Source organism: Argiope bruennichi, chromosome 11 (assembly GCF_947563725.1).
Source record: "Argiope bruennichi chromosome 11, qqArgBrue1.1, whole genome shotgun sequence".
Taxonomy (NCBI): Eukaryota; Metazoa; Arthropoda; class Arachnida; order Araneae; family Araneidae; genus Argiope; species Argiope bruennichi.
The window spans coordinates 88,909,761-88,920,602 of record NC_079161.1 but is presented as its reverse complement, the minus strand read 5'-3'; positions in this window follow the sequence as shown (position 1 = coordinate 88,920,602).

Sequence of the window (10,842 nt, the reverse complement as noted above, 5' to 3'; positions counted from 1 at the left end):
ATTCGATATTGCCATTCATGAAAATTAATTTATTTTGTTCTATGTATTAAATTTAACTTCTACTTTTTAATTTAAAATTTGCATATAATTCTTTTATAAAACAGTGGAAAATATTCATGTTTAAACACTAAAAATTAAATTTTCCAAATTAATTTAACTTTGAAACGCACTTTGGCATTTCCCGAAGAAGGAGTGTAAGCCGATATACTGTATGTTGCATCACATTCTTTGCTTTGTTAAAAATGCATAATCCATAATTTTTCTTACTAATAAATAGTTTTTTTTTAATAAGAAATAGATTTTTTTTTTTTTATATATCTTGACTGCCGAGGGAGTCACCGGTCACCGGTGACCAGAGATCCCGTATTAGAGATGCATAATCCACGATTTTTTGAATAACAAATAATATTGCTATTGTTATTTTTAAATATGCGTTCCAAATATCTGTTATTTCAATCATATTATTAATTAAAAATTATTACTTAATATTAAATATAAAATTTATTAATTGTAATTAATACTTAATTTACTAATTTAATTAACGTGTGATTGAATTAATTTATCTGTTTCAGCTTACTTCCTTAATTTTATTTTTTTTCTCAAAACTATTTATTTAATTTATTTATTAGAGTGAACCATTTTCTGGAAAAGATGAGTTAAAAATATATGGCATTTCTTTAAAATGTTTACTTTAGTCCTATATTCTACCAATAGCAGTAAACAGAGTACATGTAATCAAAGTCAATCATGTCACGAGCAATTAAAAATGATCTGTATGGAATAGTGCATCATCAAATACGAATATCGGTCACTCCCGTAAAGTGGTTCGGTGACTTCGCACTTTCCAGTGAAGCCTCGCACTTTCCGGTGAAATCACCGCTCCGATAAATTTCAGTGATATGCAATTCAATGATACGATACGATAATTCCAATAACCGGTCCGTTCACTTTTCAATCCAATCACAGATTTCTTTCGAGAGCTTCCATTGGACAGATCGTATCGTCACCGCTCCGGCAAATTTCAGTGATATCGTATCGATTATTAGTTTCTATCGTGATCCAAAACCTGTAATCGAAATATCATCAGTAAGATCGTATCAAGGATTTGAATCACACCCCTCTTTGAAAAGTATTGATCACTTGTATTTGTGACTTTTTGATATTGGTTACGTAATAACCGCTCTGAAAATATTCGTCATCCCTATCCCGTATAAATTCTTTTTCAAGCAATTCAGCGTGGCAATTAATGTATTAATTAATTTTTCAAAATAATTGTTATTGCAATCACATTTATAATCTTTAAAATCTATTATTAAGTGTGGGGAAAGTATTTCGAAAAGAAAATTAAAATTTAAAATTGCCATTTATTTTATTATACTTTTTTCAAAACTTGTGTTTCTAAATCTATGGTTTGTAAATATACAGGGTGTCCCAAAAAGATTGAAATGCGGTTTAATTCTTTACCCATTAGAAATAAGGGGACATTGTAAATTGCAAAGTAGCTCTAAATAAGGTACGAAATAATATCATGTTAATAAAAAAAAATCTCCAGTTAATTTTACAAAAGTTACAATTTTTAAATTTTTATGCGATTTCTCTAGACAAAGTAAAAGCTTTAATTTTTTTATGCAACCATATCATTACAAAGAAAACGCATATTCGTGTTTTTAAAATTAAGTGGGTTATACTTAAATGAAACTTAGACATTCTGCATAGAGACCATATATCAAAATAGAAATAAAATTTGTTACGTATTATAAAAATATAAAACGTGTAATAATATTTGCACAAAACCTCTTTTGCCTGTTTTGGCATATTCGCGTTTACATATTCCTAAGGGTTTTTTTTTATGTTCAGACTGCCATTTTTAGTTGTAAAAATTAAATATAAAATATATGCATACAATTCATTTATTGTCAAATTCATCATAATTTTTCGACGACATTCTAACAAATTAATTCGCAGACGAATTATTTTTTTTCATTTAGCTGTAATTTAACCATTTCAAATGTTTATGTTAAAATATTTTTTAAAACTATATAATGAAATGCAGAAGATTTTTTTTTATCACAAGATCTTTCAAAAATACATTTTTATTAAATGCTACCTATTTGTATGCATAATTTTTTTATTATGTGCGCCAACTGCGAGACCGCATAAATTGAAATTAAGAGTCGTATGCGTCCCATTGCTCGTATAGGCAGATCACTGCTTATCTCTTATTTAAGGGTTTTTTTTGTTGTTTTTTGACACACATTATCGAATTTTTTATCTAACAATTTTCACAACCAGTTTGTATATGGCTCCTTTTCACAGAAGAAACAGCGTTTGACGTGGTGTAAAAAATTGCATAAGTCATTTTTTTTGTTATAATTTATTTGGTTTTAAAGATACAATAATATGGTTTTTTCTAATGATCTAGTTGGATGGAAAAGAAAAACTTTCTAACTGATCAAATTTGTTTAGAGGAACCACATAAAAATTTAAAAAGTGTAAATTTTTAAAAATTAATGGCAAAAAATTTATTAACAAATTCTTATTTTGAACTATTTTTGCAGTTTGTATCGTAAAGTTATCTCTAATATGTAAGGAATTAAAAATAGTTTCAATCTTTTTGGGATACCCTGTACAGCGTCTGAATTAAAAAATTCTCTGATCGCAATTTCAGAACTACAAGTGTACAAGTCACTGGTACTACTCCTCGATGTCAGTTTTCTCAGTTTGGAATACTTTGTAAAAATAAGACCAAACACAGTAATGTCCATTTCGAATGATTTCAGTGAATCTGCAATTCCAAGTAGACAATGAATTTGCCATCTCGGAATTGCAGATTCACTCTTCACTTTTTATCTCATTCAAGGAACTCCCGTTTTCGTGGAGTAACATACAAAGAGCATTTCCTTCCCTTTCGTAGCTAAACTCCTTTTCTTGATCATTGTGCTCCTTAACCTTAAGTAACGCACAATATAGGAAAATTTGGAAAGAAATATTTTCTTTTATCAATATTGAAACGTCTAAAACTTTCTCTGCATTAGGTTCTGATATTGTTCAATGCAGTTTTCCAAGTATTCACCAGATTAGTTCCCCTTGCCATAAATATTCTTAAAGTTAACTATGATTACCTACTCGAGCATAAAAGAGGCATTAAAGATCTCAACTTATTCTTTGATACCTTTTTAAAACTTAATCAACTATATTTCTGCTTTTTACTTATTTTGAGATTCAAACTTCAGACCTTTTGACTTAAAAGCCGTGTCTCATTCGTTGGGACAGAAAGACCTCAAAATATTGCGTTGATTATGGCCTAGATAGATATATCATGCACATCTATATCTAATTTTAGATTGTTTTTTTTTTAATTTAATATTTTTACGAAGGAAGAATGTGATTTGAAGTCAAAGAGGAATAGTTTCACACGTAACTAACATATGGAAATAAGATTTAAAGTAATAACTTTTAAATATATGGAACATTAGAAAATATCCCATTGATTATTATTAACATTTTTTAAGTTAATAATAATCAAAATTTCAATATTAAGAGAAATATAAAATAATTTTTTTTTTTACAAAAATTGTTGCTCATAGAATTTTTCGATAATTCATATATTTAAACATAACAATTTTGCCATATTCTAATTAATAATAAATAAAAGTGGAATGAAGGATTTTACAAAAGCAAAAATTTTACACTTGAATTCTATTCAAATTTAAAAATGCATAATAAAGAAAGTAATCCTCGGTAAAAAATTCGAGTTGTGCGAGTATGATCAAAGATACTCTTGATTTATTTTTCATTTCTAAAGAAACGATTTCAAAAACAACTAAAAGTGAACGCTGAAAAGCCATATTGAGACGGTTTATACATATCAGGTCAACAGGATAGTGTGTGGCTGGAAACAGATTCGTCATTCGATTACAGCAACATGATTTCGTTACCGGATCAAATGTTGGTTTTAAACTTTTCTAAAGAATGGCTAGATTCGCAATTATTACATTGCGACAGTCTCGGATAGAAAAAAGAATGTAGAAGCAAAAAAACTTATTTTTTATCGAGTAAGATAATGAATTTAGCTAGACATTTTGAGGAAAAGGGGAGTTTGGAGGAATCTCCACGAAATGGCAGACCATCCTTAAGCGCAGACTTAGCCGCTTGGTCAATTTTAGAATTACTGATGAGTAAAATGTCTGAAGATACTATATTCATTCCAACATTCAGACAGGAAGAGAGAACGAGATGGTAAAATCGCAAGAACATTTGAAAAAACTGGATCCAAGCAGCCACGATGTGTATGAATTGAATATTATAGATTATTCTGGGGCACGTCCGACAATTCTCGAACAAGAATGTTTAACAAGTTTCGCTGCCTGGTTCGAATTGCGAAACACTGGAAAAGAGGAAAACATGAAGTTACTTACAGATAAAAAATATGTAAAGCGCCGCACAAAACCAAAAGGGATTCAGTATCGAAAATTTAAAAAATCAAATGAACACGAATACTATCAGAAGCAAATTTTACTTTTTACGAGCTGATGGAATGAAAAAGAGGATATTTTATGAAAAGATTTTAAGCAATTATACATTGCGAATCTTGAAACGATACTAATCAATCGTAAAGAGTTTGTAGCCTATGAAGATTTAGATTTGGAGGAAGAGATGATGCAGTTGGAAAAATCAAGAATTGAGGAGGAAGGTGACGCCGAAATTGAAGAGCATTCACTCATTGAATTTGAATCGGTATTTGAACTATGACGAAAACAAATTATTGTGTGATATTTCTCTCGATATGAAGGCATCTCATGGAAGAGAATATTCAATGTTTCGACCAGTTAATAATAAAACCAGATGAAAAATATAGAGGATTACTCAGAAACTGCAACTTGAAGCAACAGGATTTCATAAATCATATGAAAAATCGTTTGTGAACAAAGCCAAATGAACGTTGATGTATAATGACTGAAGGATCTGCCGGCATCGGAAAATCATTATTAATCGACGTTTTCATACAAACTTTGCTAAGAATATTTGAAAAACCTGACCAAGAGCCAACTCAACCCACAGTACTGTTTGACAATGGATTCTGAGACAACAACATTTCGACGATTCCATCTCATTAAAGGGTGAAACGCAGAATTATGAGGACATTTCCGGTATTCACCTTTGACCTTGGATTCCCTCCTTTAGGTACTTTTTAGTTCATTTTTTTTTTCACGTGTATGTGAGTTTTGTGTCATTTCTGACCACATTTTATTTTAACTCAAAATTTCGTATTGATATGGTTAGTTAAAGTGGGGAAAAAGCTTTCAGGAGTGGTACGAAGAAAATTTTATATAATATTAAATATTGTGACCAAGAAACAGAGAACGGGGAATTATTAATTCCTGTCACATATTCTTTGAAACGAGCCATTCAAATTACAGGTGTTTCTATTAGCACCTTTAAAAAATGTTGCAAATTATTTCATGTAATGTATTTAAAAATAATATTTTTAAGTAGAAAAATCATTAATAATAATGTTTTTTAAATATCAAAATATAAAAAATATCATATATTTTAAAAATAATATTTATAATATTTTTAAGACGTTCCATATTTATAACAATTCCTTAAATGAAAATGTTTTAAATAGAATAAACTGTCGATAATCTATTGTCGTTAATTTCAAAATATTTAATAAAAATAAAAATCTGTAAATCAATAACATATAAAAGAAGCATTTTAATATAAAAAAGATCATTATTATTTTGTAAAAAAATAATTACTAAATTTTAAGAACATAAATTTTTCATTTATTCTTCATAATTTAATGTTTATGTTTCTTACATTAATTAAAAATTGCTACGAAATATTTTATTGTGCATTAGTACCTTTTCCCTTCTGTATTACTAATTATCTGTAATCTTTAGGTCTCATAAAACCGCAAGTAATCCGAGTTTACTTCATTGTTAAATGTAAACATTTCCTACATTCATATCTCCTCTCACCTATATTTTGACGAATTGAACTCATCCTACCGTATGCGCAAAAGCAAGGAGGATTTTACAATCCGTTGTCAAACAGTACTTAAACTTGCTCGAACGGGTAAAGCCGCATCAAATATTAAAGGTGAAACACTTCATCATGCCTTGGGATTTTCAAAAGATTCTCATTTGAGCATTACCGAATATGCTGTGAAATTGTCAACTTGAAATACGTAATTATCAATGAAACATCCATGGTAGGCACAAATATGTACGAGAAAGTGAATGCACATTTAAAATTGTTTAAGGGAAATGACCAAGATTTTGGAGGACTTCACATTTTGCACTTTGGAGACATTAAACAACGACCACCAGTAAAGGATGCTCTCATTTTTAAACAGACAAAAGGTTTAAACCAGTTGAGTTCTAATGTTTGGCATCAAGTTCAATATTACGAATTGACTGAAATTATGCGTCAAAAGGATGACAGGGCTTTTGCCGAACTACTGAATCGAGTCGGAATAGTAAATGTAACAGACGAAGATGAAGAATTTTTGAAAAGAAGCAAACAACGCTTGAAAAAGTACCTAAAAGTACTATATCATTCAAATCGTGATGAGGATTTAGCAAATCATTTGCGGCTTAATTCTGTCGAGGGTTATATTGTGGAAAGTCTAGCATATGATTCTGTTTTAGGTACTGCCCCTAGGAAATCCAAAAGAAAAGCTCTTTTATAAGTGAAAAAATTTGATCGAACGAAAACGGACAACTTGGAATATGAAATTAAATTTAAAATAGTTTTAAAATATGTGCTGACTTATAATATTGATGCTGCAGATGGTTTGGTCAATGGTGCCGTGGGATTGTTGCAAAAAATTAAAGTTTATTCGGTAAAAGGATCGAACAATAAAGAGGTGAAGCGTGTTTGGTTAGAATTTTTTAATCAAAAGGAAATTGGTAGAAAAAAGCGAAGACAGGTTGCTCGTTATGCTCTTCAAAAATTTATCAATTTAAACTGAACACCTATCGATAGCACGAAAAAAGCAATCCATCATAAAAATAACAATACAATCTGTGTCAGTCAAAACCAGTTTCCACTTATTCTGGCTAAAGCAATGACAATCCACAAATCACAAGGAGCAACCTTTCAAAAAGTTGCAATGGGATTTAAATCCAATTTAACACGACCTCTGCGATATGTCGCATTGTCGAGAATCACAAGTGCAAAAGGGCTGTTTATTTCAGATGAATACACGAAACCACCACCTCCATGAGAAGACGATCCAATTTTTCAAGAAATGAAACGACTGAAAGCAAACTCTGTCATTCCAAAATTTGCACCAGCACAACGATTCCAACACTCTGCAAATCATGTACCATAATGTACAATCACTCAATGCTCATTACGAAGATATTACTGCATTTCCGTGCATGATGAATACTCACATTCTGTTATTTTCAGAAACATGGACGATTTTTAAAGATAAATTTCCACAGGATGATTTTAATCATTACCATTTAATAAGTCATGCTTCAAAAAGAAAACCTAATGATGTGTCCATTTATGTAAAAAAAGATTTACAAAATATGGTGGATGACGCAGATATATTTCCAAATTACGATATGGTTATTCACTTCATTGTTGTCAATTTTAAAACTAAAATCCGTCTAGCTGTTTTGTATGCGAAACCAGGATCCTCAGATGACGATATTTTCGACGCTATTCAACCGTATCGATTACAAAACAGCGTTGGCAGATTTCAATTTGGATGTTAATACTACCAATGGAAAAGAATTTTGTGACACGATGGAAAATATTTACTATCTGAAATTGCGTAATAATCCATCCGATTCCACAACGATCCATCACACGACGATAGATTGCATATTTTCGACAAATATTGTAAGAACATGCGGTATATATGAAAGTGCATTTAGTTCTCATTTGACATTATATGTTCAAATTCCTTGGGAAAAAATGCAAGTTCGTACACCTATTCCATCAGAAGACAATGATCCAACGTTAGAATGCGGACCAGATTTGTTAGACAGAAATGAAGATATTGTATGGGAAGAAGAAAATGATTATCCTTTGTAAGCATCAAGAGACGTCAGTGCAGGTCGGGTATTCGTGAAAGAATGAGCTCTCGCGACTATGGGTTGAGTTGACGGGGTGCTTAGCCCCAGCAGGGGCTTATCCCCGGTAATACAAGTCTGCTGAGAGCCTAGCAGTCAATCAATTGCCGTTATCAGCTGCGATGTGCTATGGAAATGATCTGAAGGCCTAGTGCTCTTGCTTAAGCACGATTATCCATGCAGTAGGAGGAGATGAGGTGGGGAGCTGCCGTCTTTTATAGATTTTCAAACCAGATACGTGATTTTTAAAAAAAAGTTCTCACATGATAACTCGAAATTTGAGATAGCAGATTTTTTTTTTCCAATTTTGTTTTTGCATTAAATGATTGGCCAAAAACGGCTGCAAGAATTAGATTTTGTAGTTTAATATTTCAAAGATTGCAATCGTTCTCTATATAAGCGGGATGTGTATATAAAATAAAAAAATGAACCATTACAGTTTCCTTAGAATGTCACGGTGAAAAATTAAGAATTTTTGATATTTATATCAGTGTAGTGATGTAGTTTTTATAACGATTGGCCAAGTATGGTGGTAGCATTTTAATTTTGTAGGTATAACTTATCAAAGATTGTAATCTTCTTGTATGAAAATGGGACGTACATGAAAGATCGAGAACATGAATGACTGCGATTTCTCGTAACTATGAATAATAATAAGTTTTTGGTGTATTTTTATTTTGCAATGAGACTTTTGAAGTGATTGGCCAAACAAGGGTAAAAGATTTTGATTTTGTGTTCAAATATCTCAAAGATTGTAATCGCTTTCTTTTTAAGTGGAATGTGCATATAAAATCGGGAAAATGAATGATTACTTTTTATTTAGATTGTCAAGATGAGTAATTATGAATTTTTAATATTTATATTTTTGTACTGATTGAATTCTGTAGTAATAGTAATTTTTGAAATGATTGGCCTTGCAGATTAGAACATTTTGATTTTGTAGATATAATCTTTTAAAAGTTTGTAATCACCCTGTATATGAGATGGATGTGCATGAAAGATCGGAAAAATGAAATCCATAGACTAGTTGTAACTGTTTATTCATCGCTATGTATCCACATGAGCATACATAACTATGTACAACACACAACTACAGTGTTTCTCATACAACAACAACAGCCGAGATGATGAAGCAGGTGTGTTATTTCTTCGTGGGGGGGATGACAACAGAGTTCTGTCCATGATTCGCCAGCGGCAGTGTCTTTGTCACCCCCCTGCATCGACTAAGAATTCACAAAGCTGAGAAAAGACTAGCACACTCACCTTGTTTTGGGAATAAAATCAATATCCAGCAACGGGATATGGAATACATCATATACAATGTACAATGTTTTCTGGATTTTTTTTTGAATTTTTATGCTTTTCTTATAGACAAAAGGACACGGGAGATTTTTTAACAAGGTACCCCAAAGATTAGAAAATTAAGTAATGACTTTTGATTTTTTTCCTTCCTTTTTTATTCCATTTTGTGGTTTTGATTCGAACTTGAATGTAGGATGAAATCGTGTTTGATTTTCGAGATGTTGTCTTATAAAATTCGACATATATATATTATTCTTGTGCGTTTTTACTTGCTGGATATTAAATAAGAGAAAACTATCGTCAGAAGAAAGATGAAACGATATATACAAATAAGAGCAATATTGTAAATTACATCCAGTCAAAAAAGTGTTCCAACTCTACAGTTGCCGCCTTTTATTTATTAAGTTTTGCCATAATCAGATCAAAATGGTCACCAAAGGCTTTTTTAAATAAACTCTGCACCAAATATACGAGAAATAATAGTGAAAGATACAAAATTATACTTTGAAAAAGAATAATTTTGTATGAAAAATAAATATTTTATTTTATTTAAGATCTTCTTGTATTATTATAACACCTTAATTCGCGGGGGGTGGGGAGATTATACTGTAAAAAGTAATGCATAATATGTACAAATCATAGTTTAAAAATTATAAAAATTAAAATGAACTAAATCCTTAAAGAACAAATAGATACTTTATGTTTAAAATTATAAATGGGTTAAATATTTATTTATGCAGAGTTATTATGATAAAAATACGCAAATAAAAGAAGTGAAAAAAGAAAATATTAAAAAAAAAACTACTTAGAATGGCAACAATTTAAGGGCTGATTCATTTATACTATTATCCTGGTTAATTTGACAAAAACGGAACCATGATTAATTATGGAGCGTGCCGATATCACAATTTCTAGTCATAATAAATGATGACTATTTAAGTTCTGTTTCTCCAAATTTAATTTTCTTATTCTATTCAATTTTGATTTTGCATTAAATATTTTGAATAGCGACATTATAAATCATTTGAGAATTTTTTTCAATCGTTTAAGAGCCATTTAGTTTGACTATTTACATAATAACTCTATGTCTGTTCTAAATATCGCTTTTTCAATTAAGCATAAAATTGTCAACATTCTATGCAAGAAAGCTACATTTTCTCCAAATTAAAAGGCGGTGTAGAATTTGGCGATGGTGTTTATTTGGTAACCATTTTGATTAAAAGAATGTATTTATAACTGAATAGAGCCAAAAACCGGAAAGGAACCACACATGCATATTTAGGAATGAGCCACGAACCTTTATAATTTACAGTTATGTACATTTACACAGAAAATTAACATTTTTACATTTATTTGGAAAGTCGAATGGCCCCTTTCTAAAATAAACAGAAAGGTTTACGACTTCTGGCGTCGTTAAAATTCGCCATTAATATAATGAAGAAAT